Below are 24,332 nucleotides of genomic sequence, written 5' to 3'. Positions count from 1 at the left end.
TCAAACAATCCTTTTGCTTGTGAACATTTCGACCGGAGTTGAAGGTACAATTGGTATGTTCGAAAATGTATCAATTTATTTGAATTGCCATGTGGTTCCTCCGGACTACGCTGTTACAATAGCAGATGAGATGTTTAGTATTACTTGTTTACAGGAGGGAGGCTGCGGTTTTGGAGACGCAAACTATGATTTTCATCTATTTACAAATCGTGGGATTTAACTGGAAATTTAAACCAGCGCCTTCGACCGCTCAGCCAGGATACTTTCCATCCGACACTTCAGGAGCTAGTTTTACAGGAATAGAATTACTGCAAGCAAGAATTCTACCCCTCAAACTCCAATGCTCACACGTAAACTTCTCGGCATTGTGATAATATACACTTTACCATAAGTATACTTCAATCAAATTAGTGTTTTGTTTCACTGTGAGAGCGAAGAGACATTGATGTGTAGGCATTGGCTGCAGCAGCTGGCTTGCACCTTTACTTTTCCTACTGTCTCAGTCTTTTATTTCTTTACCCTTCTCTGCTGGTGTTGCAGGTTACATCAGCCTTCGCCGTTCAAGGAAACCTGAGAAGTCCATCGGGGACAACGCAGAGAGAGAAGAGCCAGAGACAGGGAGAGATAGAGGGATGAATGCAAAGAAAATAAGGTGTATAAATGTCAGGTTCAGCAAACTAGCAGAATTTAAGTTACAGATTCCGTCTCCGGATCTTGCAAGAGAAGTTTTAACATCCAATTGAAAGCATCGGCCACGCTGTTGTATCTGTCATGCTGGGAGAGAGGTAAATACGGTTAATTAACTCCAATTAATCTGTTTGAGCATTGAAGAGATCTTTAAACAGTAGCGCTTCCAACAGAATTCAAACCGACGCAGGAAAACCCCAATTGGAATTTTTGAGCCCAACGTTTCAACCATTCGGCCATCGCAGCTGTCAACCCCATGTTCGTGCAGACAGAATTCCAAATGGACACATGCAGGGACTCTAGGTACGAGCATTGGTGGTTCAGGGGTAGAATTCTCGCTTGCTATATGGGAAAACCGGGTTCGATTCCCAGCCAATGGAGGAACGTTTTGCATTCTGCACCAATAAGTAACTTCGGAACAGGGTCCAATGGTCACTGTTTCAAGGTCTGTTCAATGCTCAAATAAATGAATTGGAACGAATTGACCGCATTTGCCGCGAGCTGGAGTTGTTCCCCTTCGAGCAGAGAAAATTCAGAGGAGATTTGATCGAAGTGTTCAAAATCATGAAGGGTTCAGATGAAATGAAGAAAGAAGAGCTTTTCTAATTTGCGGAATGGTCTGGAACCACAGGACACAGAATTGAGGTGATTGGCAAAAGAACCAAAGGCAACATGAGGGAAAACTTTTTAAAGCAGCGAATAGTTATAATCTGGGATGCGCTGTCTGTGAGGGTGGTGGAAGCAGATTCAATCGTGGCTTTTAAAAAGGAATGGATAAACACTTGATGGGGAAAATGCAGAGCAACGGGGAAAGTGCCCGGGAATGGGAAGAACTGGATTGCTCTTACAAAAGGCAGGTACGGGATTGATGGGTCGGACGGTCCATTGTATGATTCCACGATAATTGTTATTTTACAAATAGTGAACACACCATCCGCTGTGAAATAGAGTCAGCGAGACACTGAAACGCCGTGAAAATGTTTATGACCCCGACGTGAGTCGAACACGCATCCTTCTGATCTGGAGTCAGACGCGCTACCGTTGCGCCACGAGGTCCATACAGCACCCTTTGAGCCGGATCCATGGGAGGGAGATCGGTATTGAACGCCACAGGGACTCTCAGAGGCGGAAGCAGCAGCAGCAACAGCGCAAGAGCCCCGCTCTCCAATCCAGCCGCCGCCCGTGGTGAGTTACCAGTCCCGGCCTGAGCCCTGTCTGGGAGCCGCCTGCCGCTCTCTCTTTACAGAACGGTACCGATCCTGTTTCAGCTCACACACAGGATCAGGAATCCCGCTCCTGACAGATTCACTTCTTTAAACCTTAGATTCAATTAATTGGGATTTAATTCAATCCTCATCTGCCCTCCCCTTTGTCAGTTCAGGACTTCATTTAAACCGATACTTGGAGCTCTGTTTTACAGGTTGCCCACTACAAACACATTTTGCTGCTAACTTCTGCTCAATAAAAAGTGCCCAGGAACTCGGGAATTTCTCCTGGGTACTGAGTTCGAGTTAAGGAACATTAGAGGTGCGATTACACTACTGGGTGTATTCAATAGGCCACCAGCTAGTGGGACGGATATAGAGGTGCAAATGTGCAGGGAAATTACAGAGAAGTGCAAAAGCCTTAGAATAGTGATAACGGGGGATTTCAACTATCCTAATATAGACTGGGATAACAATAATATAAGGCGCAAAGAAATGGAGGAATTTTTGAAATGTGTTCAGGATAACTTTCTCGACCAGTACGTTTCTGGCCCACTGAGGAAGGAGGCATTGCTGGACTTGGTTCAAGGGAATCAGTCGGGCCAATTGGAGCAAGTGTCAGTGGGGAAGCATTTTGGAGCAGCGATCAGTATCATAAGGATTAGAATAGCTATGGAAATGGACTTTGTCCACTCTTAGTAAAAATACTCAAATGGAGGAGGGCCAATTTCAGTGGGATGAGAACAGATCTGGCCTGGGTAAATTGGAATCCAACATTGTCAGGCAAAACTATAATTGGACAGTGGTTTGCCTTTAAAAAGATGATTCGGGTATAGAGAAGGTACATTCCAACGAGGGAGAAAGGTAGGGCAACTAATGCCAGAGATCCGTGGGTAATAAGAGAGATAGAGAGTAAGATGAAGTGGAAAAAAGAGGCGTATGACAGGTATCAAGCTGATAACACAAGTACCAAACCGAGATAATATAGAAAGTTCAGAGAGGAAGTGAAAAAACAATAAGGGGGGCAAAGAGAGAGTATAAGAAGAGCAGACAACATACAAGGGAATCCAAAAGTCTTCTACAGACATGTTAACAGTAAACGGGTAGTAAGAGGAGGGGCGGGGACGATTAGGGATCATAACGGAGATCTACACATGGAGGCAATTGGCATGGCAAAGGTACTAAATGAGTCCTTCGCATTGTTCTTTAACAAGGAAGAACATGCTGCCAGATTCTCGATAAAGGAAGATATAGTTAAGATACTGGATAGGCTGAAAAATGAGAAAGAAGAAGTACTAGAAAGGCTTGCTGTACTTAAAATAGATAAGTCAACTAGTCTGGATGGGATGCACCCGAGGATGCTGAGGGAAGTAAAGGGGGAAATTGCAGAGGTACTGGCCATAATCTTCCAGACATCCTTAGATATGGGGATGGTGCCAGAGGACTGGAGAATTGCAAAGGTTACAACCTTGTTCAAAAAAGTGTGGAAAGATAAACCCAGCAACTATAGGTCAGTCAGTTTAACCTCGGTGATGGGAAAAGTTTTGGAAACGATAATCCGGGAGTGAATTAACAGTCACTTGGACGAGTATGGATTGATTAGGGAATGCCAGCACAGATTTATTAAAGGCAAATCGTGTTTACCCAACTTGATAGAGTTGTTTGATGAGGTAACAGAGAGGGTAGATGAGGTCAATGCAGTTGACGTGGTGTATATCGATTTTCAAAAAGCGTTTGATAAAGTGCCACGTGGTAGGCTTGCGCTCAAGATTGCGGCCCCGTGGAACACAGTGGGCAATAGCAACATGGTAACAGAACTGGTTAAATGACAGGAAACAGAGAGTTGTGGTGAATGGTTGTTTTTCGGACTGGAGGGAGGTGGGCAATGGTGTTCCATACGGGTCGGTGCTGGGACCACTTCTTTTCTTGATCGATATTAATGACTTGGACTTGGGAGTAAAGGGTTCAATATCAAAATTTGCAGATGACACAAAACTTGGAAGGGTAGTGAACAGTGAGGTGGATAGGCTTCAAGAGCATATGGACACGTCGGTGGCATGGACGGACACGTGGCAGATGCAGTTTAAGACGGCAAAATGCGAGGTGATGCATTTCGGTGGGAAAATGAGGAGAGGCAATATAAACTAAAGGGCACAATTCTAAAAGGGTTAGAGGAACAGAGGGATCTGGGGGTATATGTGCGCAAATCGTTGAAAGTGGCAGGGCAGTTTGAAAAAGCGGCTTAAAAAGCAGACTGGATCCTGGGCTTTATTGAGAGGGGCGTCGAGTAGAAAAACAAGGAAGTCATGATGAACCTTTATAAAACAAATCGAATATTGTATCCAGCGCATTTTTGGAAGGATGTGAAGGCCTTGAGAGGGTGCAGAGGAGATTTACTGGAGTGATTCCAGTGATGAGGGACTTAAATTACATGGATAGACTGGAGAAGCTGGGATTGTTCTCCTTGGAACTGAGAAGGTTCAGAGGAGATTTGATAGAGATATTCAAAATCATGAAAGGCCTAGACAGAGTAGATAGAGAGAAACTGTTCCCATTGGTGGAAGGGACATGAACCAAAGGGCATACATTTAAGGTGATTGGCAAAAGGACCAAAGGTGACATGAGCAAAACTTCTTTACACAGCGAGTGGTTGGAATCGTTGATTTTTGTGCTTTGCATGTGATGAAATTTCACCATTTTAAAGACTGTATCTTAAGAGTGCGATTAAAAGTTCAGTGCTTCTGACACCAGGAATCTGCTGCAGCCGTTGTTAAATTTATCAATAACAGGCAATTGTCGCCGTTTATCACAGAAACGCCCTAACCGAATATGCGATCAAGATGAAAGTAACGCAACGAGAAGCATCTGATTTAACACAAAGGCATCGGGCGATGACAAACATCCCCACCCGTTTTGCTTTTCCAACATAAAGAGTGTGACATTTATTCTCTGAACATAGAAACAGTCTGGTCTCGCTCACTACAGAAATCTCCATGTCACAGCGAATTCGCCTTTCGGGACCTTGTCTGTCAAGATGAATTGTGATTTACGTGAAACCAATGTTCCATTCCTTTATATGTTTCATGTGCCTGCTATGCGATCACAAGGTTTTTTTTAGTCCACGGGGTAAATGTTGGACTAACAGCCCTGCTCAGCCGCCAATGATCACGGTACATTTTCTTGCAGACAAAACACACATTGAAACCCTGGAACTTTGAGGCGATGAATCCTGAGGAAAAATAAAATAGGTGCTCTAATCAATCTAATCAATAGCACCATCGAGACAAGTGAAGAGGTCACCTGCTAAACCAGTAATTCACTGAGCTAAAGCTTGAGGTTGCAGCGACCAATATAACAGCTGTCTGTCTACTGAGAGGTTACTTTTCTAAAATGAATGGTTGAAGCTTGCAGGACTGAAAATCCAACGAGCCGGTCTTCACTCTCAAACCAGCAACTGTGAAGTTAAGAGGTACGTGCCGGAGAAATACTCAATTTCAGCGCGGTGACACTGGGCCAGAGTAAAGTTCAGTGATATGATTACCGAGTGGCGAGAGGATGGATTTGGAACTCCTGATCGACCGCACTGTGCATTTTCCAGATCTGCTTGAAGCATCAATCCCTTCAATTCATCACTTACAGAGACAATTCGATTCTCGTTTTTCTTCCCCTGAGATTGGCGAGATCTTCAAAATTGAAAGCGACCCATATCAGAGCGAACCTCGTCACTGACATGCGCACAGATACAAAGCGGACAAACTCAGTTTCAGTGAGATGAAAGCCCAGAGCGGTTTCAAGGTGAAAGGCAACTGCAAAGAAAGCTCGTTCAATGAAAGTGCAGGTCATTGAGATGCCTTGAAGTTCCTGATTGTTTGAATTGAACTTCTTCCGAAAGCGCTTGAGATTCAGGTGGAGTGATTTGGGGACTTCTTTCCCACTTTGCAAAAGTTTGTACCGCAGCTCAAGATCAAAAGTCCAGGGCTAAATTAGGGCTTCTCCGGGGTATGAACCTCGAATCGAGAATTATACCCCTACCTGATCGAGCCCAGAAATAAATCAGTCCAAGTAAAATAACGGTATTGGAGAAAATAATTCGACTAAAGATAGAGAAATCTCCACCCCAGGGAACGAAGAGGAATAGGTGAGGAAATTTTACATCCTTAAGTCATGATCGTTCAAAACTCTCTTGTTTCAGGAATTGTTCCGTGGATTGAAAAATTTCCAAAGTCACTTCATTATTCAGGAAGGGGAGGAGAGATAAAGTAGAAAATTACAGACCTATTAGTATAACGTCTGTTGTGGGGAATTTACCAGTATCTGTTATTGGGGAAAGAATGACTGAGCAAACCCTAATATTCCTTTCTCCTCCATGTGTTTATCTCGCTTCCCCGTAAATGCATCGATGCTTTTCGCCTTAACTACTCCTTGTGGTAGCGAGTTGCACATTCCAGCGAGTCTCATTGTAAATATGGTTCTCTTGAATGCCATATTGGATTAAATGTGACTATCTTATATTTATGGCCCCAATTTTGTTCTCCTCCCCACAAAATTGCAAACACCTCTGACCTATGAAACCCTTGCATAATCTTAAAGTCCTATTTCAGGTCACCCTCAGCCTTCTATTTTCCATGGAAATGAGCCGAAGACTGTTCAATCTTTCAATATGGGGAAGTGTGAGGTCATCCACTTTGGACCTAAGCAAGATAGATGAGAATATTTTCTAACTGGTGAGAAGCTAGGAACTGTGGAGGGAGGAAAGATGTTCACGGGTCCAAGTGCAGAAATCATGAAAAGTCAGTGGGCAGTTCCAAAAAAATAATTTAAAAGGCGAATGGAACTTTGGCCTTTATCTTAAGGGAGCTGGAATTCAAAGGGGTGGAAGTTATGTTACAGTTATATAAACTCTGCTGAGACCACATTTAGAGTACTGCATTCAGTTCTAGGCACCACACCTCAGGGAGGATATATTGGCCTTGGAGGGGGTGCAGCGCGGATTCACCACAATTATACCGGGGCTAAAATGTTTACATTATGCGGACAAGTTGCACAGAAAAGGTTTGTTTTTCATTGTGTATAGAAGATTAAGTGATGATGTAATCGAGTTGTTGAAGGTGATTAAATGAACCAATGGTGTGTGTGTGAGCTGTGAGACACCTTGAAATCCCAATCCTCTCCACCACTGGGGACTGAGTCTTCCAACATACAGGGATTTTCACTCGTGCAAGTTTCATCCACATTTTCTGCTCTTCATTTCTCCGACCTGCTTGTTGCGTCTTTTCCTTCAATTCAGGACTTACAGGAAAAACTCGATTCTGCGGTCAATCTTCGGGTCACGTGGTGAGATTTCAAATAATTGAAATCGACCCTTATCAACCCCAGGATGAAGCTGTTTGATGCGAGCACTGGTGACACAGACCGTGCGCGGCTGCAGTGGCGCAATTGGTCAGCGCGCGTTACTTCCACAATAATTATACGCTCGAGAAATGCTGGAGTTGTGAGCTCCAGCGCCGTCGAAGGTAGTTGAAACTTCTCAACATTTTGACTGGATTTCAAGGTAAAACCGGTTCCATAACGCATCGACTTCTTCATGTCCCCATGTGGGCACTGAGGCTCCTCTGGCCGACCGTCTTGCAATAGCAGGTGAGAGTTTATTTGTTAAAAGGAGGGAGAGGGGGCAATTGGCGACAACTGAAATGGTAAAGCGGCCGGCACGACATCTTTAAATCGAAAGAAACAAAAACACAATTCTTCTGTCCGTGAAGCAGGTATTCATCGGTTTGAAGTGTCGTGTCGGGAAAATTCGGGAGGCAAATCTGCTGCCTGGTGTCACGGTGTATCGGGTGAAATTATTCAGCTTTCAATTGTTGATCGGCTGAAATGTCGAGAGGCCTTTTCCAGCTCTCGTGTGGAACAAGTTCAGCTTTGGAGCCATTGGGTAAAGTGTTGTTTTTAATTGCTGCTAACGAATGAAAAGACATTTTGTACAAACAAGAAGAATTGCAAAATCACGAGTTCGCTGTCCATGTTTCTTTCATCATGTTCAACAGAAACAAGGATTCTCCTCAACACGTTGCTGAAAATTGTATAAAAGGGATACTCCCCCCAATTCGACATCGACAGGGATAATTCAGAGTCCGACCGTGAATCTGTATGATGGAAGCTAACCCAACAGCGAGCCTGGATAGCTCAGTCGGTAGAGCATCAGACTTTTAAGAACGGGTAGTGATCTGAGGGTCCAGGGTTCAAGTCCCTGTTCAGGCGAAAACTTTTAAAATAGCTGGCAAGTTCTGCTTTTCCAGCGGAGCAAGAGTTGGCCATCCAGTCCCTCGAGCCCACTTCGCCAATTTGATTAGGTCATCGCTGATTTTCGACCTCAACTCCACTTTCCTGACCTGTCCCCATATCCTTTGAGTTCCTTCGTGTCCAGCATTCTATCTATCTCAGTTTTCAATCTATTCAATGGCTCAGCATCCACAGCCCTCTGGGGTCGAGAATTCCAATAGTTCACAACCTTCTCAGTGAAGAAATTATTCCTCATCTCTGTACTGAATGGCCGGCCCCTTATCTTGAGATTATCATCATTAGCTCTAGACTCTCCAGCAAGGGGAAACAGCATCCCAGCATCTACCCTGTCAAGCCCTCTAAGAATTTTATATGTTTCAATGAGATCACCTGATTATTGAAAACTGCAGAGAATATAGGCCCATTCTACTCAATCTCTCCTCACAAGACAACCCTCTCATCCCAGGAATCAATCGAGTGAACCTTTGTTGCATCCACTCTAAGGCAAGTGTATCATTCCGCAGGTAAGGAGATCAAAACTGTACACAGTACTCCAGATGTGGTCTTACCAAACCCTATATAATTACAGCAAGGCTTCCTTATCTTTGTACTCCAACCACCTCGCAATAAAGGGCAACATACCATTTGCTTTCCTAATTGCTTGCTGCATCTGCATGTTAACTTTCTGTGATCCGTGTGCAAGAGCACACAAATCCCTCTGAATACCAACATTTCGCAGTCTCTCACCTTTGAAAAGATATTCTGCTTTTCAATTCTTCCTACCAAAGTGAATAACCTCACATTTCCCCACGTTATAATTCATCTGCCAACTTCTCGCCCACTCACTTAACCTGTCTGTATCACTTTGCATCCTCTTTGCGTCCTCCTCACAGCTTACTTTCCCACCTAGTTTTGTATCGTCAGCAAACTTGGATACATTACACTCGGTCCCCTCATCTAAGTCATTAATATAGATTGTAAATATCTGAGGCCCAAGCACTGATATTCACGGCACCCCACTAGTTACAACCTGCCAACCCGAAAATGACCTGTTTATTCCGACTTTCTATTTTATGTACATCAACAAATCCTCAATCCATGTTGATATATTACCCACTATCCCATGAGCCCTAATCTTGTGGAACAAACTTTTGTGTGGCACCTTATTGATTACCTTTTGAAAATCCAAATATTCTATATCCACTAGTTCTCCCTTATCTACCCTGCTATCTACACCCTCATAACCTCTAACAGAGTTGTCAAACACGATTTCCCTTTCACAAAACCGTGTTGCATGTGCCTAATCATGTTATGATTATCTAAGTGTCCTGTTATCAAGTCCCTAGTCATAGATTCTAACATTTTCCCTCCTACTATTGTCAGGCTAAATGTTTCCTCTCTCCCTCCTTTCTTGAATAGCGGGGTTACTTTTGGTACCTTCCAATCCATGGGGACCTTTCTAGAATCATGGGAACTCTGGAAGATAAAACCAATGCATCCACTATCTCTGCAGCCACCTCTTTTAAAACCCTGGATGTAGGCCACCAGGGCCAATGAATTTGTCAGCTTTTAGTCCCATTAATTCCTCCAGTACTTTTTCATTACTAATCTTCATTGCTTGAGGTTCCTCACTCTCATTCGAACCTTGGTTCCCTAATAGTTCTGGTATGATTTTTGTGTCTTCTACGATGACGACAGATACAAAATACTTGTTTAACGTCTCTGCCATTTCCTTATTCTCCAATATAAATTCTCCTGTCTCTGTCTCCAAGGACCCATGTTTACATACGCTAATCTCTTCCTTTAAACATTCTTAAGAACATAATAACATAAGAAATAGGAGCAGGAGTCGGCCAATCGGCCGCTCGAGCCTGCTCCGCCATTCAAAAAGATCATGGCTTATCTGATCCTAACCTCAAATCTAAATTCATGTCCAATTTCCTGCCCGCTCCCCGTAAACACGAATTCCCTTGTAGAAGCTCTTACAATTCATGTTTACATTTCCTGCTGGTTTAGCCTCTTTCTATATTCTCCCATTTTAGCAATTTCTTGGTCATCCTTTGCTGATTTCCAAAACCCTCCTAATCCTCAGGCTTACTACTCTTTTTGGGAAGAATATAAGCCTCTTTTACCCGAATTCCATCATTAATTTCTCCACTTTTCCGGTGGTGTTTTTAATCCTCAAGCGAATGTAATTTTGTTGAGAAATTATGAATTATTTCTTTAAATGTTCGCCATTGATTATCTACCATCATATTTTTAATCTAATTTCACAAACCATCTCAGCCAACTCACCCCTCATAACTCCGTTATTGGTTTTGTTCAGATTTAAGACCCTAGTTTCGGACTTAACGACATCATTCTCAAACTCAATCTGAAATTCTATCATTTTATGATCATTCTTCCCCAGAGGATCATTTACTTTCAGATTACTAATTAATCCAGTCTCATTACACAATATTAGATCTAAAATAGCCTGTTCCCTTGTTGGATCCTCGACATATTGATCTAGAAAACTGTCTCGAATGCATTCCATCAACAAAAAACAGCTTATCTTGAGTTGCGAACATGGTGTCAACACGATGGGACATGTTATGACTGGAAGACACGGCCAGATCAGCCAGGTGAATTAAATGTTTGCTGCAAACACGGAGAATTAATGAAACCAAGACTTCCCTGCAGAGCAAGGAGTTGGAAAGAAAGATGCTGGGCATTGAGAGGCGAAGGATTTTGTAGATAGCAGGATGAATGGACAAAAGGATCTCAACTCCCTGCTTCTTTTCTACACTGATAAATCGAGACAAAAATATCATCTCCGTGCTTCTTTCGGATAATGAATGTCTTAATGCTCAAGAGATCGCTGATCCAAGCCAATTATCTCCACTCGCACTCTCCTTCCAATCTTGCACACGTTGCTCAGCTTTGAAATTGTGCATTTTTTCACACTGGGATTCAATTTGAAGAAAACGATGCTGTGATCAGCTGGTGTTGTTCCGGAAATGGAGTAAAAGAAGATACATAAAAGGCTAATGATAACAGTGACTGTTCGAACACTGTGAGCTACATTTAAAGGTTCTTCATCATTTAAAGTGTCAGGCAGCAGATCTTTTCCAAATCATGACAGAAATGGCAAGAAAATTTCATGCACACTTTGATCAACGGCACGACTTTCGAACAGGAGGCATTTTACAGAAGGCAAGAAAGTGCATTGTTTATCGCTCTTATGGGTTGTAAAATTGAAGAATGATGGGCTGCTGGCTGTTCAGGCAGGAGCGGTGAAATTACTCATGTTGATCAGGAGCGAGCTTTGTGCTCAGTCGGGGGAATTTGGTTGGTGCTATTTTGAACCACACCAGGAAAGTCAAGTTCCCTGATCGGGAATCAAACATGGTACCGCGGCGGCGAGAGCGCCAAATCCTCAGCACTAAACCACGACCGAATCTGCTGCAATTTTCATTAAAGCAAGCAGTCCAACGTTGCCTTTCCGACTTGTCCCTTTGAAACTCACGTCACTTTCGCCCCAGACAAGTTGCTCGCACAAAATGGAATTTACTGTTAGAACATGAAAGCCTTTTTTCTGACAACGACAGCACCAAGTGCGGGTCGGCAGGGACATGAAATGGACAGTGAGGGGAAATATTACCTCAAGCTGCTGGTGAAACTGTTTCCATTTCCAAAACGCACGCACCGAATCAGTGAAACTCCTCGGAAATTTACAAGGCAACGCAGGGCTGTCATGTCTCACATGAAGCAACTGACACACACAAGATTCTGTCATCACCTGCCATCTCCTTCTGTTTCTGTCACTACTTTATCTCGAGCTTCCTCTGCACCTCCACATGCCGTTGAAGTAGATGTTCAAAGTAAATACAGAGACTTAACGAGAAAAAAACCTCAACTGGAAATGAGGAGAGGGGAAGAATGATGCTGGGTATTGAGAGACGATGGATTTTGCAGATACCTGGATAAATAGACACAACGACCTCATCTCCCAGCTTCTTCGGATACTGAATATCTTAATGCTCAAGAGATGTTCACACTGCCCCAGGTCCATTTTCTCCAGTCGCATCTCCCACCAATCTTGCCTATGTTGCTTCGCTCTGAAATTGTGCATTTTTTCACACTGCGATTCCATTTGATGAAAACATTGCTGTGATCAGCTTGTGTTGTTAAGGAGATGGAGCACAAGAAGATACATGGAAGGCCAATGATAACAGTGACTGTTCAGACACAGTGAGCTGCAGTTAAAGTCGGCAACATTTAAAGTGTCAGGTAACAGATCTTTTCCAAATCTTGACAGAAATGGCAAGAAAACGGAACGCGGACTTTGATCAATATCACGACTTTCAATTCGTAGACATTTTATACAAGGCAAGAAAGATTTACAAGGATGTTGCCTGGACTGTAGAATTTTAGCTAAGAGGAAAGATTGGATAGGCTGGGGATGTTTTCTTTGGAACAGAAGAGGCTGAATGCAGATTTAATTGAGGTGTACAAAATTATGAGGGGCCGAGTGTGGATTGGAAGGACCCATATCCCTTCACAGAGAGGATAGTAACCAGGGGCATAGATTTAAAGTGATTGGTCGGAGGATTAGTGGGGATTTGAGGAGAAATTCTTTCGCCCAAGGTCTGTGGGGTCTGCAACTCACTGCCTGAAAGGATGGTTGAGGCGGACACCCTCATCGCATTTAAAGAGTACGTGGGAATGTACTTGAAGTACTGTAAACTATAAGGCTACAGACCAAGAGCTGGAATGTGGGATTAAGCTGGACAGCTCTTTTTCGGCTGGCACAGACATGATGGGCCGAACGGTCTCTTTCTGTGCCGTAAATTTCTTTAATTCTTTGATTCTAATTAACAGTAAGCAGGGTAGTTCAGGGGTCATGAGAACGCTACTGAAGAAAAATAACTGCTGCGCACCAAGCAATGTGTCCTTGTAAACCACAGACTGGGGAAGTTCCAGCTCCAGTGACGGGATACTGATGTAAGGGGCAGTCGGGACTGGAGACACCGGAGATTAAACTCAGGGCGCCTGAGGTTCCATCCAGCAGGATCATCTCGTGTGAACGGGAGACTTGTATATTTACTCTGGTGCGGTAGAGGAAAGAGAATTTGCTCATATATTTCTTAATAAGGTATTAAAGTTGCTGACTCTCAAACTTGTTAATTAATAAGACAACGTATTAGTTAGAATCTTCAACCCCGAAGTCTCTCTGCTCCTCTACTTTTAAACTTTGACCATTTAGTTTACATTTCATCTCATTTTTCTTCCTCTCAAAATGTATGACGTCACATTTCTCTCCATTAAACTTCACCTGCCTGATTCCGAACCTGTGGACGTCACAATGAAGTCACTGACTCCTCTTCACAGTTCCCCACGCTGCCAATTTTGGCGTCTTAGAGAGATTTTCACCTTGTGTCCCACATACCCAAGCTCAGATCATTCTCTGTATTGAGAAGAGCAATGGTCCCAACACTGACCCTGGGGGACACCACTGTTTTCATCTCTCCAGTCTGAAGAACATCCATTAACCACTACTCCATGTTTTCTGCCCTTTCCACAACTTCCTATCAATACTGCCCAATTCAATTTAATACCGTGAGTATTAATTTTATCAACAAGCCTCCTTTCCGACATCTTATCAAATACCTTTTCACAATCCATCTACACAACCTCCGCTACATTCCCTTTATCAGTAGACTTGAGATATCTCAAATAATCCATGTTGGTTGTTCTTAATTAATGTGTTTTTCCAACAAATGTTGAAATGTTTGCTCCACCTCATCTGGTTTCATTTATTTCAAACCACAACAGAAAGGTCGAGTTTTCTCCTGGAGCTTCAGATAAATTAATTTTTAAAAATGATGCTTCAGACAAAAACGGACATCTGGGCTTAGACCCGCCCATTCAGTGCCGCAACTCCCGCCCCTCACACACTCCGATTGGTTGGAGGACCAACTGTCCGCTCATCCCTCCAGTCAATTTACCATAAGACCATAAGAGATAGGAGCAGGAATAGGTCATTCGGCCCCTCGAGCCTGCTCAGCCATTTAATGTGATCATGGCTGATCTGATTTTTACCTTAATCTCCACTTTTCCGCCCTTTCCCCATATCCTTTAACTCCCTTGCTGATCAAATATTTGTCGAACTCAGCGTTGAATGTGTTCAATGACTCAGCCTCCGCAGCTTTTTGGGTGAAGAATTCCAAAGATTCACGGCTCTCTGGGAGAAGAAATTCCTCCTAATTTCCGTCTAAAACGGGCGAACCCTTATTCTTATACTATGCCCCCTCGTTTTAGATTCCCCCATGAGGGGTAACATCCTCTCAGCATCTACCCTATCAAGTCCCATCAGAATCTTGCATGTTTCAATAAGATCTCCTCTCATTCTTCTAAATTCCAATGAGTATAGACCCACCCTGTTCAATCTTTCCACGTAAGACAAACCTTCCATACCCGGAATCAACCTACTGAACTTTCTCCGAACTGCCTCCGATGCAAGTCTGTCATTCCTGAAATAAGGGCACCAGAACTGTACGCAGTACCTCAGATGTGGTCTCACCAGCATCCTGTACAGTTGTAGCATGACTTCCCTGATTTTACACTTCATACCCCTGGAAATTAAGGCTAATATTCTGTTTGCCTTCCGGACTACCTGCTGCAACTGCATGTTCACTTTTGGTGTTTCGTGTACAAGGACACCCAGATCCCTCTGTTCCACAGCATTTTTTAGTATTTCTCCATTCAAACAATATTTTGCTTTTTTATTTTTCCTCCCAATGTGGATGACTTCACATTTTCCCACATAAGATTCCATCTGCCAAATTTTTGCTCATTCGCTTAACCAGTCAACATCCCTTTGCTGACACTTTGTGTCCTCATCGCATGTTGCTTTTCCACCTATCTTTGTATCATCAGCTAATTTGGCCACAAGACACTCTGTTCCATTATCAAAGTTATTGATATATATTGTAAATAGTTGAGGTCCCCAGCATTGATCCGTGCGGCACCCCACGAGTTGCAGGAAATTCCTATAAATTTCCGCTCCACCTAATGGTCCGGAATTCTCCTTAATCACCAGGACGGAGTTAATAGTGAGACTGGCGGTCCTGCGGTGCAGTTGGAAAATAAACATTAATTGAACCCGTCAGTTGCAACATTTAATAAAACGAAATTAATATAAGTTACCGACAAAATATTTTCTGGATTTCTGCAAAGTGGGGGGGGGGGGGGGGGCGTCTACGCTATGTGTTTTTCCGGTTTAAATGGCACGAAGGGCTGGGGTTTCAGTTTATTTTATTATCCATGGTCCAAACGCGATCTCACTGCTTCATTGTCTTTGCTTTTCGGCTAGAGATGAAGACCATCAATGGCGGCGGGATCCCCCAGCATGCCGGGCGGTACAGATTGTGCCCTATCTGAATCAGTGGTGCACAGTGCGCAGGCGCAGTAGTGACTCATTATCGTTCACTGTGTCCTGAGCATGCGCGGTCAGTGGAGGCTGCGGGAGGAGCGCGTTCGGTGCAGGTGAGAGGATCGGAGCAAGAGGATCAATAAACCCCGGGGCCCGGGTCCGGGCTCAGGCCCAGGCTCAGGCTTCACAAACCCCGAGTGCGGCCCCAGACCCGAATATAAAACAGTGAACATTATCCCCCCCTCACTACCCGCCGGTTTCCGGTTTCTCCCGTTTCGCTCCGGACCAACTCTCAACAAAAGGCCGCGGCCCCGCGCATGCGTGGAGTATACTGGGAATTCTCAGGGAGCGTCTGTAAATGAAGGAGAAATGGTGATTGGTCAGGGAGCGTCTGTAAATGAAGGAGAAATGGTGATCGGTCAGGGAGTGTCTATAAATGAAGGTGAAATGGTGATCGGTCAGGGAGCGTGTGTAAATGAAGATAAAATGGTGATATTTCAGGGACCATCTGTAAATGATGGAGGAATGGTGATCGGTCAGCGAGCGTCTGTAAATGAAGGAGAAATGGTGATTGTTCAGGGATTGTTTGTGAATGAAGGAGACATGGTGATAGAACAGGGAGTGTCTGTAAATGAAGGCGAGATGGTGATTGGTTAGGGACCATCTTTAAATGATTAAAAATGGTGATGAGTGAGGGAGCACCTGAAAATGAAGGAGGAATTGTGATCGGTCAGGGAGCGTCTGTAAATCATGGAGAAATGGTGATCGATCAGGGGATATCTGTAAATGAAGGAGAATGATGATCGGGCAGGGAAGGTTTGTAAATGAAGGAGAAATAGTGATCTCTATACCTTTCGTCATCAAGGGAGATCCAGCTTTGGAGGCCGTTCCTTTCCTCCTCGTGGGAATCTGTCTGCTCTGTACCCAAACCAACTCCTCCCTGAAGGCCTCCCATTCAATTACTGATCTGCCTGCCAATTTTTGATTCCAATCCACCTGGACAAGATCCCCTTTAAGCCCTCCTCCAGTTAAGAATTTTCACATTTGATTGTCCCTTATCCTTTTCCATAACTGTTCTAAACCGAATGCTGCCCCACTGAAACATGCTCCACCTGCCCCACTTCATTCCACACACCGAGCCCACTGCTGTACTCACATTCACTCTCTCATGTTCAGTTTCTCACACTCTACCTCAACCACTCTCTCACATTCACCCTCTCCCGCTCTCTCTCATTCAATCCCTCATGCTCTCTCACCGTTTTGCTCACGGTTTTGGGATATTGAAAGTTAATGCGATGGGTTTGGATTTCAGCACAGGGAGGAAGGAGAGTGTGTGGGACGGGGATTTACAGCTTTGAGGAATGAGAGAGGAAATAATGTTCCATAGAAACTAGAATTGTCTGTTCCGAATTTCTATCCTGTATTTACAGTGATAACTTTTGTAAACTCCTTTTACAGGGTATTAGAAGGGGAGGATTTGCAGACAGGAAACTCAAACCAAAGATCACGTCAAGATCTAACAGAGTCACACGATTCATCAGGACCTGAATATCATCAGCCTTTGAATGTGGAAGGAGAAATGATTGTCTGTTCTGTCTGTGAGAGAAGATTTCAAACATCAGTGTGAGTGGAAAAGCACCGAGACACACACACCCGAGTGAGAGTGTTCCAGTGCACTGACTGTGGAAAGAGCTTTAATCAGATACACAGTCTGCAAAAACATCAGACCATTCACAGTGGGGAGAAACGGTACACGTGTTGTGTGTGTGGACGAGGCTTCAATTAATCGTCCAACCTGGAGAGACACAAGGACACCTGGACCACGGAGAAACCATGGAAATGTGGGGACTGTGGGAAGGGATTCAATTACCCTTCAGAGCTGGAAACTCATCGACGCAGTCACACTGGGGAGAGGCCGTTCACCTGCTCCGTGTGTAAGAAAAGATTCACTCAGTCATCCAACCTGCTGAGACACCAGCGAATTCACACTGATGAGAGACCTTTTAAATGTTCTGAATGTGAGAGGAGCTTTAAAAGCAAAATTAATCTGCTGAGACATCAAAGCGCTCACACTGGGGAGAGGCCGTTCTCCTGTTCCTTGTGTAAGAAGAGATTTACTCAGTCATCCCACCTGATGGCACACCAGCGAGTTCACACTGGGGAGAGGCCCTTCTCCTGCTCTCTGCGTGGGAAGAGATTCACTCAGTCCCCCACCCTGCTGATACACCAGCGAGTTCACACTGGCAAGAGTAAGTTCTCCTGCTCTGTGTGTGGGAAGAGATTCACTCAGTCATCCACCCTGCTGAGACACCAGCGAGTTCACTCCAATGAGAGACCTTTTCAATGTTCTGACTGTGAGAAGAGGTTTAAAAGCAAAATTAATCTGCTGAGGCATCAAAGCGCTCACACTGGGGAGAGGCCGTTCACCTGCTCTGTGTGTAAGAAGAGATTTACTCGGTCATCCCACCTGCTGATACACCAGCAAGTTCACACTGAGGAGAGACCGTTCTGCTGCTCTGTGTGTGGGAAGGGATTCACTCAGTCATCCAACCTGCTGACACACCAGCGAGTTCACTCTGATAAGAGACCTTTTAAATGTTCTCTCTGTGAAAAGAGGTTTAAAAGTAAAATTAATCTGCTGACACACCAATGCACTCACACTGGGGAAAGGCCATTTCCCTGCTCTGTGTGTAAGAAGAGATTTACTCGGCCATCCCATCTGCTGAGACACCAGCGAGTTCACACTGATGAGAGACCTTTTAAATGTTCTGACTGTGGGAAGAGGTTTAAAAGCAAAAGGAATCTGCTGACACACCAACGTACTCACACTGGGGAGAGGCCGTTCACCTGCTCCGTGTGAGGGAAGGGATTCACTATTTCATCCGAACTGCTGATGCACCAACTTGTTCACTCTGGGGAGAGACGTTTTACATGTTCTGTCTGTGAGAAGAGCTCTAACAGCAAATATGAACTGTGGAGACATCAACGCACTCACACTGGGGAGAGGCCGTTCACCTGCTCTGTGTGTAAGAAGAGATTCACTCGGTCTTCCCACCTTCTGACACACCAACGAGTTCACTGTGATGAGAGACCTCTTAAATGTTCTGACTGTGGGAAGAGATATAAAAGCAACAGGAATCAGCTGACACACCAACGTACTCACCCTGGGGAGAGACTTTTTAAATGTTCTGACTGTGAGAAGGGCTTTAAAAGCACAAATGATCTCCTGAAACACCAACACACTCACACTGGGGAGAGACTGTTCACCTGCTCCGTGTTTGGGAAGGGGTTCGCTCAGTCATCACACGTGCTGAGACACCACTGAGTTCACATTTTTTAAAATTCGTTCATGGGATGTGGGCGTCGCTGGCGATGCTGGCATTTATTGCCCATCCCTAATTGCCCCAGAGAAGATGGTAGTGAGACGCCTTCTTGAATCGCTGCAGCCTGTGTGGTGAAGGTTCTCCCACAGTGCTGTTAGGAAGGGAGTTCCAGGATTTTGACCCAGCGACAATGATGGAACGGCGATATATTTCCAACTCGGGATGGTGTGTGACTTGGAGGGGAACGTGCAGATGTTGTTGTTCCCATGTGCTTGCTGCTCTTGTCCTTCTAGGTGGTAGAGGTCGCGGGTTTGGGAGGTGCTGTCGACGATGCCTTGGCGAGTTGCTGCAGTGCATCCTGTGGATGGTACACACTGCAGCCACAGTGCGACTGCAGTGAAGGGAGAGAATGTTTAGGGTGGTGGATGGGGTGCCAATCAAGCGGGCTGCTTTCTCCTGGATGGTGTCGAGCTTCATGAATGTTGTTGGAGATGCACTTATCCAGGCAAGTGGAGAGTATTCCATCACACTCCTGACTTGTGCCTTGTAGGTGGTGGAAAGGCTTTGGGGAGTCAGGAGGTGAGTCACCTGCCGCAGAAGACCCAGCCTCTGACCTGCTCTTGTAGCCACAGTATATATATGGCTGGTCCAGTTAAGTTTCTGGTCAATGGTGACCCCCAGGATGTTGATGGTGAGGGTTTCGGCGATGGTAATGCAGTTGAATGTCAAGGGGAGGTGGTTAGACTCTGTCTTGTTGGAGATGGTCATTGCCTGGCACTTGTCTGGCGCGAATGTTACTTGCCACTTATGAGCCCAAGCCTGGATGTTGTCCAGGTCTTGCTGCCTGCGGGCTTGGACTGCTTCATTATTTGAGGGGTTGCAAATGGAACTGAACATTGTGCAATCTTCAGCGAACATCCCCATTTCTGACCTTATGATGGAGGGAAGGTCATTGATGAAGCAGCTGAAGATGGTTGGGCCCAGGACACTGTCCTGAGGAACTCCTGCAGCAATGTCCTGGGGCTGAGATGATTGGCCTCCAACAACCACCTTTGTGCTAGATATGACTCCAGCCACTGGAGAGTTTTCCCCATATGACTGCAGGGTTGGATTCTGCTGTTAATCACATCCAGGACTGAACCATGTTCATTCTGACAGTTGGGGTTTTGTTTCTGCTGATGTTAATAACCCCTATAACCGGGCTTGAGTTTAATATTCTGGACACGATAAATGAATCAACTTTGTTTTGAACACCTTGTTGTAGATTTTGGTTTTTCCCACCTGCATGTTTAGCATCACCTGACTGGAGTTCAGAAAGGACAATTTCGGGGGAGGATCGTCCGGTAGAGCAGAACTTCAGCCTGGACACAGTCCTTCAGAGCCACACTGAGAGGGACAAACAGTACTTTGGTCTTTATCGTCTCTCTTCAGTGACAGCAAAGTCGCCGTGCGGGTTAATCTTGAGGCGTGTAAGAAATGTGTCCCAGCCGCTCTCTTCCATGGTTCAGAGTTATAGGCACGGAACAGAAGGCTCCTTTACAATGGTGTTTAGAGTCAGGAAGAACAATGTGTAAGGATTAACCCATTAATGTGGGAATTAACAGACCTTGGGGAAATCACAGGCACTAAGGGAGGATGTGCTGGAATAGCATAATGTCTAAAAGACATGTAGATAACTGGGACTGAAGGTTAATTAAATCAAGGTGTCACACAGGCTTAGGCCTCTCTATCTCGAGCCTCCACAAGCTCGTGAATAGAAGTCTGTTTATACAAACGGTTCTGTGAAGGCTGGCAATGTAAACTCTAAGATAAGGTTCTGTTCCATCTGTAACAACAAGGCACGGATGGTACCAGGAGTTATGCTTGGAATGTAACTTCTGAAGGTTGAGAAACATGAATAATGGTCAGGCTGAGAGATGTGGATGTGATAGTGAACTGCTCATAAACTGAAAAAGGGAATAAGAAGAGACCTCAAAAGCTGAGGAAGGCACGCAAGATTCTGGCAAGGAAGAAGAGAACTCTTCAGTCAACAGAACCCAGCGAGAGAGAGAGAGAGAGAGACCGCACCACAGTCACATGGAGGGATACTTCCGAGGTTTCAAGGAACAGACTGTGACTATTCCCCTTTGTTAAGTATCACCTTTTTGTACCAATTGTGATGTGCTTAATAAATCTGTTTTGCCTTTAACCATAATACCAGTACCGTGGTGATCTTGTTGTTGTCAGGAACCAGTTCTTAGATTGGATTAGATTATAATCCTGAAAGTAGTGGTTTAAGTCCTACAATTGGCGACCATGAAGGGACTATTTCTGACAACAGCCAAAACACCTGGTATCACTGGATATAAGGTAACGGACGCGAGGGTTATCACTTGATCACCAGTCAATCCTCGTGGAGGGTTAGTAATAACTAATGGATAGTGGTGCTCTGAAGGACAACAAGATACCAAACGGGAATCTTTGGGAGGATTATAATACCCGGATAGAGAAGAAATGTAGCGGGACCGATGTACAGGTCTTATTGTTAGAATGGTTGGGTAAAGGCCCAGAAGTTACTTTGAAGGACGCCGTGGCTTTGATTGAACAGAAAATTACCGATAAAAAATGGAGGCGGGATCGGGCGATCCGCTTGATCACTTCTGCACCCTCGTATTGCACGGGACAAGATCGGCACATTATCCTGGTACAGAATGAACAGTTAAAACGGCAGCAGAAAGAACTTGCTGAGAAAGATAGTCAGGTTGATAACCAGTTAAAATGGCAGCAGAAAGAACTTGCCGAGAAAGATAGTCAGGTTGATGGTCTAAAATACCAAGTTGCATCGGCAGCTGCAATCATGCAACATCAAAGTGTTAAGGCTGTAAATGCTGGATCAGCATTACATAATTTAGAAGAAATACGATGTCAGCTAGAAACTGTAATGAAAGACAATACTCGCCTCACTAAAAACTTTGAGGATGCAAGAGATGCTTTGAGAGAAACCCCCAGAGAGAGGCGGATCATCGTCAATGCCATACCAGAGTTCGCCAGTTAGAAAAACAACTGAGCGTGTAACATGCAGTGTTAGCGGCAGTGACCCTGGGGGACCCTGACGTGGATTATGGTCAAGAAAGAAATGAGGATAGTGAGAACTTATATCCCCCTCTGCCACCCCTCCCTGCACGAGATCCTCCGCCCCATGTGAACCGTGAGGAGAAACCGGTTTCCGTTGCCCAAATTGAGGGAAAAGTCCCTGGCGAAGACAAGGCCCACTTGATTCCCCAAGTGCAGAAAACCCGGTGAGCGGTATTATCAGAACTCGGGTAGTTCCCAATGCACCAGGTGCAGCACCAGCAGCGGGAGGAGCAAATTCTCCACCTGGGGTCCCCTGGGCAGGTGCATCCCAACGGTCTCAGCCCTTAGATTATTCCGAACTACAAGCATGTGACCAACAATTAGGACCAATTAGTCCACAAACGTGCCCCCTCGAATTAAGACAGTGTCTGCAGACGTTTCGGAATTACCACCCCAATTTTGAAGACAGTGATATGAAGAATGTTATTTTATCTGCTCTCACTTCGGACTTGGGAGGTGGCTTTCCTTTTATTGTCTTTAACCAAGCTGCTGCCCGAAACAAGAAAGCTTTTCAACATGGGAGTAAAAACAAGCCTGGTAAAAAGGGCTTTCAACATGAGATTTTAAATCAGTTTAGAATTAAGTTAAGTAGGAAAAATTAGAGATTGAAAATGGAGTGCAGAGATGAAGGATAAATGATTTAAAAAGGGAGGGATAATAACTACAGAATGTGCTCTTTTGTTTTCAGTGTACTGTCTCTTTAAAAAGCCTGTCCTGATTGTGAGTGTTTTCTGTTGGTGTTGTGGGCCACGCCCCCTTCTTACTGCGTCTTACGTGTTTTCCTCTTTTGTGTAATGTATCTGTTTTGTCTTGTGTTTAATTCTGATATTGCTGAATTAAAATTGGAGTTATTAAGGTTAAGTGACCTATTAAATTCTGGTTCTTATAAAATGTGAGTGTGTCAAATTCCAGACATGGGATCTTCACAGAAAAATTGGCATTTTGAATTTCTTAAATTCAAGTGATTTGAAGTTTAAGTTGTGTTGAGTATTGGTGAGTGTGAATTGGTGTAAGTAATTAATGTTGTGTAACTGTAAATCGAAGAACGACATCTTGTTATCCAGCACAGGGCATCAATTTTGATAATTTTGGGATTAATCTTGGTTGTACTCAAATGTGATAGCTGTTAGATCTGACAGTGACGATCCGGATTCTTTCCCCTCAGTCTGGTTCAGCAAAAACTGAAGTCGAATACATTTTAAAGTTCAGCACAACTTTAATAGCAGGGTTCTTAGTCTGCAGCATTGATTTGGACTCCTGATAGAGTCCCTCTATGCTGGCAGAGCAAGAACAAAAACATACAGAAATCCACACGTTTTTATACAATCAATAGGGGTTGGAACATACTTAACGAGGGTCAACACCAATCATAAGCCGGGCACAGGTTGCCATGCGAGGTTACATTATTTCCGGCCAATCATAGATAATCATGTGCTGACCATGTTGCTGTTAGACATCAAAGGGAATACTTCCTCACCTTCCAACTTGGAATGTTCTTCCCTGTTCCTTCTGTTCCTTATCTCCCAACCTGTAATGTCTTTCAACTTTGGCTAAGCTCGTTACCTATATTGATCTGCCATAAACATGGAGACATTCAGACCAGTCCTTGACTCACATCAAAGACCTATCATTGATAAGACAATGCAGGCCTGCTGACTAAGCAAACATATGGCCCAGCAGGAGGCCAGGCCACCTGTACCAATCTCAGTTACTAACTAATTAACCCTTTCTAACCATTTTACATTCTGCTTCTTTGCCACGTAGACATTTTAATATTTTACCGAAAACTGACCACGTAGGGATTCTCAACAGCACACCCCTTTTTATCTTGTGATTGGCTGTGGTTTGAAAAAAAAGTGACCCAAAAACGGAACAGATAAAAAAGGATATCTGATATCACCTTGATAGGAAAAGCAGGAAACCTAGAACAGCTCGGAGAGTTGGTTACAATCATACCCACGAAAGTATGTGAAAAAACAATGAATTGGAAAGCTATAGTTGTATTATGGCGATGATAGCAAATTATAAAACTTAAGAAACAATTAGAAATTGAGGGGGACCTCAACAAAACTTTGATCACAACAGTCTGGAAATACTGGACTAACTAAAAACTAAAATGTACGAACAGAGATGCTATTTCCCTGTACGAATGTTTTTTTAAAAATAATTTACGTGAAAGCTGTGTTGACATAAGCTGAGAACGCTGCGTGCATCTGATATCTGGCTCCGTCTTGTTTCTGCAAAAAATAACCCCTTCCAAGGACACTGACATCTGTTTTCAATTCACCAAGCAACAACCTTTGCATT

At 44.2% G+C, this 24,332-nt stretch overlaps 2 non-coding genes and 1 pseudogene across 2 annotated transcripts; 2 read left to right on the top strand and 1 right to left on the bottom strand.

Annotated features, from left to right (window-relative positions):
• Window positions 1–1,671: 1,671 nt before the first annotated feature.
• On the bottom strand, window positions 1,672–1,743 carry trnaw-cca (transfer RNA tryptophan (anticodon CCA)). Its single transcript has one exon. It is a non-coding gene; the product is annotated as a tRNA-Trp (tRNA).
• A 6,321-nt stretch (window positions 1,744–8,064) lies between these two features.
• trnak-uuu (transfer RNA lysine (anticodon UUU)) lies at window positions 8,065–8,150 on the top strand. The gene is given in 2 exon segments: window positions 8,065–8,101; window positions 8,115–8,150. It is a non-coding gene; the product is annotated as a tRNA-Lys (tRNA).
• Window positions 8,151–17,401: 9,251 nt separating this feature from the next.
• On the top strand, window positions 17,402–21,098 carry LOC137336065 (zinc finger protein 84-like; annotated as a pseudogene).
• Window positions 21,099–24,332: the final 3,234 nt, after the last annotated feature.

The sequence above is a fragment of the Heptranchias perlo genome, chromosome 20, assembly GCF_035084215.1.
Source record: "Heptranchias perlo isolate sHepPer1 chromosome 20, sHepPer1.hap1, whole genome shotgun sequence".
Lineage (NCBI taxonomy): Eukaryota > Metazoa > Chordata > Chondrichthyes > Hexanchiformes > Hexanchidae > Heptranchias > Heptranchias perlo.
The sequence above is the reverse complement of the archived record's forward strand: the minus strand, read 5'-3'. Positions and strand labels throughout refer to the sequence as shown.